The sequence below is a fragment of the Meleagris gallopavo genome, chromosome 4 (genome assembly GCF_000146605.3).
Source record: "Meleagris gallopavo isolate NT-WF06-2002-E0010 breed Aviagen turkey brand Nicholas breeding stock chromosome 4, Turkey_5.1, whole genome shotgun sequence".
Taxonomy (NCBI): Eukaryota; Metazoa; Chordata; class Aves; order Galliformes; family Phasianidae; genus Meleagris; species Meleagris gallopavo.
Window position 1 is genome coordinate 5,368,054 of NC_015014.2, and position 6,123 is coordinate 5,374,176.

Genomic DNA, 6,123 nt, shown 5'->3' on the forward strand with positions numbered 1-6,123 from the left:
CCTTTCAAATGATGCTATAAAATGAAATTAGGACCTGTAGCATTGCAACACTTTGTTCTCAAAAGGAAGCTACATGGATGAATATTATGCCTTTAGTATTTGTATGGCTCTAGTTGTTTTACCTCAACATTTCTGTGCTAATGTGAGTGCTTTTCTGAAAGAACTGAATCATGCTGTAGCACAATAAATTGTAGTAATTACAGGAAACAGGGCTATAGAGTAAAGCTGTGATCCATGCAGAGTTCTGCTTAGGTATTATTTTGTCTACTTGTTTATACTTTGTGTAATGCATATCTCTGCTGGGAAAAAAAATATCTTATTTACAAAATGATTATATTTAGAGACATAGGAAGGACAAAGTGTAATGTTACAGTAAGAGAGCTTTTGTCAGATGGTTGAACTGGGCTTTGTGTTTTCCATTTTTCAGTCCCATGAGTGTAATACTCCCAAGTTTGGAAATAGTTGGGATGCAGATACTGTTGGGGAGAATAGTATCCCGTGTGTTTTTATTTTTGGCAGAAAAAATGAACTAATACTTTACTAGACTGATAAAATACACATAAATGGTTAGTATCGGTGACAGTTGTGATTTCTCAGCTGGTGTAAAGATCTTCAAATTTATGCTGCTTTTTGAGTTTCCACAGGTGGAATACCTAACTATGTCCTGCTCTTCCCAGCATATCCGTTTCATCATAAAATGAATCTCTTCATGGCTGCTTTGCCTGGAGATGTTCATCAGGAACCCAGCAATGCCTTGTGTCTCTTTAACATAAATTTGCTAGCACAGACATTGCATGCTAATTCCACATACATGGGTTTTCTCATCCCTCAGGGAGCAGACTGTCTTATCAGAAACAGAATGACCTTCCTGTCAGCATAACAGATTTATTAACTTCCAAGAATCTTGTTTTGGAACCTCCTGCTGTGTTGTGAAGTTCCAGATGGCAAAGCACAAGAGCATGGCAGCAGTTTTATTTGCCTGCGAGCTCCCCCCACATCTATTATCTGACTTGTCTTTGTTATAATTTCTGAGTGTCCAGGTACAGAAGCTTTGCAGCAAAAGGCTTCCTTTTACAGCTAAATAATGGCGATCACTGCCTTATTTATTTCTCAGTCTGTCTTTTTTTCTCCAACTGCTTAACAAAATAGGCAGCTTAGGTTGGTTAGAGATATGAAGGATGTTGCAACTGGATGTAGCACTGCAGCCAAAATGGGTTATAAAAACACTGTGCAGAGTTCTGCTGCTAAAAATAAGCATGCACTGAGTTGGGGAAAATGCAGAGAGGCTGTATAAGGTCAGTCAACACAGCTCTCAAAACAGGGAAAATCTACCCACTGTGCCCACATGTTTTTCAAGAGTGGTGTCCTGCTGTGTATTGGGTGAAGCTTTTCTGATTTTTCCCTTCTTGGCCCATTTGGTTTTCTGCTGTGCTTTCCTGTGTTCCCCAGGCTGTTTCTGGCAGATTCTCAGCTTGTTCTTCTTTCTTGCATCATTCTTATCAGGCAGTGTACCAAAATGTCATAAATAGAGTTGCCTAACACATATTTAGCAGATCATTTATTTATACATATTTAACAGCAGTTCAATCTAGATATACATTACTAGAAAAGTTCTTTTTTTTTTAAGAACATGTTTCTTCCAGAAAATGGAAGTCGAGAAATGTTTAGTAAATAGGATAAATCTTACTTCAAAAATCACAGAAAACATAAAGTTATTTTTTTGGAAATTCTCTTACTCTTCACTAATGAATTTATTTTTGTTTCCTATGAAAAAAAAAATCACTTACTTTCTTTATAAAAGATAAATACCTTTCCAAATGGGGCTTAAGGCCTATATCTGGTGATTCAGGATTTTTTCAGTTGCATTTCTATTTCTACATTAAATCCTAAAAGTGCTTCTTCAAAACAAACAAGCAAAAAATGCAGCCCTGTACACTGAGATCTTTTCCCAGGTCTGTGACAATAAGGGAGCTGACAACCATTCACCTCAATTAAAGGTGGGAGAACGCTCAGAGGGGAAGAACATTAAGTGGTTTAGCAGATCTTAACAAAACTTGTAACACGTCCTCTGAATTGCACCCCTCCCATTAGCAACCTAAAGAGCTTTTGCTTCCCATTCCTCTGCTAACTATTCTTCCTTCTTCATTTCACTGGGAAAGTAAAATTGGACCGCAAGCTTCTGGGAATCAGAGCTGCTATCCTGCTTTGTTCTCTAAAATGGTTTTTATATTCAGAGCTGTAAGAAATTGAAATTTCTTCTGTTTTCTTGTTTTCTTGTTTTTATCATATATTTGTAAGTGGTGGTTATTATCATGTGATGTTAGCTTTCTTAAACCTTCATATTGCAATGGATTTAATGAGCATACAGGAGCCAGATGGCATGCCATATTTTTTTTTGAAAACATTTTAGAGCACATGACAGACAACTGATGTTGACAGGAGTACTTCAGTGAGGTGTCTGCAAAGCAAATGTGTGACTTGTTGCTATTAGAGCAGAATAATTGTTTGCGAAAGGCATTCTCAAATTGAACAATGATTTGTTAAAGTAAACAGGAATGAGTTCTGCTATGTAAACATTGCACACTGCAGAAATGTTACCCGCTTGTATACAGAATGCCTAAAATAATTGTGATCCGAGTGGAAATGGATGATGCAGAGTTGTATGGTGCAGTGGTAGTCAATCCCGATTTAGGCAATTTTGCTTGAAAATCTTCAGTCTGTAGGCAATATTATGGGGGAAAAAAAAAAAGAGATTGTGGATGATGAATAACTGCTTCATTTTCCTGTAGAACAGGAAAAGGGAAATGTTCTTTTTCCTTCTGCCTAGTAGGAAGAGGGAAGTAAAGATAGAAAGCAATGAACTTTCACTGTTCCAGTTAAGGTTGGTTGGAGCTGCAGACACATCATAAAAAGTCTTGTTGCAGAGAATAAGCTGGGAGAAGCCAGCTATCTGGTTTTGGGAGATAGCAGGGTCTCTGATAAACATCTGGTCATTGCTTATGCATCTTCTCTAGCACAGCAGCTAAACTGAGACAGTCAGTAGAGAAACGCTAGCTTGATTTTTCTCAGAATGTGCATTATTTCAGCTAAGTAATTATGTGATTTTAAGTTTTCTTAAGAAAATAAATTAAAACACGGAGAAATGTGCTTTTTTTCTTTTTTCCTTTTTTTTCCTGAAGATGCACGTTATTCATGATTTTTTTTCTGTGTAATTTTCAGTGCTCTTCAGAACTTTTCTTTTTGCAAACATGTAGTTCCCTAAAAAAAAAATTTTTCTCTGTTCAAGCAGTAGTATTTGAATGTTGTGTCTGTTGAAAGAAATAGGATGGGCAGGGGGAAACATTTCCTGTGTTCAATAATAAAGAAAATGATGTCAAGAAACTGGATGATGAGGAGAGTTGAGCTCTGGCAAAGAGTTTATCCACAGAAGGCTGGGGATAATCTTATCATTGTCATTTGTGGAATACACTATATTCTGCATGTACAGTATAAAAACAGTACAAAACCTTATAGAGAAAGTTTAGGCAAGCAAGGATAAAAACAAAAAAGTACTTAAAATACATAAGTGAAATTGTTCTGTTCTGGAAAAATAACTCAGATTCCTGTAGCACCCTGCAGGTGCATCAACTCTGCATCACGTTTTCACAGCCAGTAATAATCATAGTGTGGTAAATTCATACCTTCTAGACTCATCTTCTAAGTTACTCTTTTTTTTCCCCTTTGCAGTTAATATTTAATATTTTCTATAAAATGAGTAACTATACATATATGTACTTCATAACATTTCCTTTTGGGATTTCAGGACAGTAGTTTTTGCCATCTACAGGCTTCTGTAAGCCACACATCAATTGTGTGGCTGGGCAGGGGTGGTCATTGGAAGCTAGAAGAACATGTTGGACTTCTAGCAGAATTTTGTAATGAACTGTGCTCTTGAAAATCCATACCTATGAGAAGTGATTAAAACTGTTGAAATAAGGTATGCGTTTTATATAAACAGCCATCACTTCATCTGGTATGGTCTAGAGTGAGCAATAGGTTAATTCTTGCCAAGGATTATGCTAATTGCTTACATTTGGGTTTTTGTTTTTTGTTTTTGAAGGAAAATATTCACTATAATAGATAAATTAAAAAATGGTGTCAGCAGTCATCTAAAAATAGCTCTTCTCATCTTTAATAACCTACTTTCTACCTCATTAAGCCAGCTGATTGGGTATTATTATGCTTTACTACTCTAATGCTCAATCACTGGAAGGAACTACAACAGCAAAGGCTTCTGTATCTCTCACAAGGAGATGAAGTCTTCAGCTGCTTAATGAAATGCATGAACAGGATGAAATGACAACAACGTATTTCTGTGAGGAGATGAGATACGAAACTAGATTTATTTAGGACAATCTGATAGAGAAAATTGAATGTCAGGAATTGAGTTCCTTGAAAGCTTTCCAAGTATTACTATATGTGTTTCAAGCTGTAAAATGGGTAACAGCTGTAAAGAATATTGTCTTTGACATTTCCTGTAATGCTGGTGAAGATAAAGGAGGTGAGCAGTCTGTGAGATATGAGTGATTGTTGCTATCACTATCACAGTTGCTATTTATTATGGACCATGTTCAACACTCAGTGCTGGCAAATCATCAGCTGAAGTTCTGCCAGTGTAAGTCCTGGTTAGGATCACAGCTATTTGCAGTTCTGGGGGAAATGGCTGCGTAGTCCCCTGGCTTGCTGCTTTCTGTCAGTAAGTAGATGTGCCACCTTAAACCAGGTATTCCTCTGCTCAATTAATCTGTGCCTCATCAGTGCTAATCTTGCAAACACTTTCATGATCCTACACTGAACAATCCTGCAAAATAGGTGACGCTATAAAAAAAATTGCTTAATGCCATTATGCCTTCAGTTTCCTGGTTTCCTGCTTCAAACAGCCTGTGGTCTCTTCCTATTCATGCATGCTGCAGATTTCTAAGTAGATAGTAAGGGAAATCATGAAAACATTTCACTTTTGTGTCCTATTGAGTTCAGTCTAAATCATCAGTTCAATTTTCTCCATGTTTATTAATCTCTTCTTTCTTTTTGCTCCTTTCTCCTTGTCATCTCGCAACATCCCAGTTTCTTCCCTTTTCCCAACAAAACAAACTTGAAGACACAGTAAATACAATGCACTAAATATGAATAGATGCAGAAATGAATTTTGCTGCATTACAGGACCAGAGTGGGCAACAATGCTAAGTTATCCATAGCCTGCGTGGAGATTCTATACTTGAGGTTGTGATTAGTGTGATGTGGTCAGGGTAGGAATAACTCAGCATCACACCGTGATGAAAGTGTTGGCTGTTCAGAACGTTTTGCTGTTAGTTCTAATGCTGACAGCAATTTTTTGTAAGCATATGAACTGAAACCCAGTTGTGTTTGCTGATAAATACTTATCAAAAATACTCGTTTCATCAGCAATTGGAATGATACCCCAAGAGGTTTTTGCAGGATAAATTTTTGGCATCACTGCCATAGATGTTATCTTGCAGCAAATATAAATATGTAGCGAACATGAGTAGGGATGAGGCAGAAAGTTGAGACTATAAAGGAGAAGTGAAGGAGACTGATGAGCTCCCTGGCACTGCATTCCTCACTGTGGAGCTGATATATTGAGGGAGGCAAGACATTTCTGGAGGCACAGGAGATGTCATCTCTGCAGTGCTTCCTGAATACCTGCTTTTAAGACCGGGTGTGGCAGAGGGGAATTGTTTTTATTTGATGTGTAACGTGCTGCGTGACAGCCCTGGGAGGGGCAGAAAGAAGGGATGCAGCTCCTCAATGCCTGGGTGGAACTTCGGCACAGACCTCACGCTCAGGTGTGAAATCAGTGGGTTGCTGTGGGGAAACCTGTTTGGTCAGGAGAGCTTGAAAATAGCAGTGACTTGCCAGAGCCTCTCATAACTTTGTTCTGAGTGTGTTTTGCTTGAGATGTAAGGCTTCACAGAAGCATGGCAAATAAGGGGAACGTAAACATATACTTGTGTATATGTTGAAAAAGTGCACCTACTCGTGTAAAACCATCCAATTTTGGAATGATAAAGCTCACTCTTAGAACACACTGAAAATGTCACAGAGGTTTCGGGTGGTCTGGAAAAA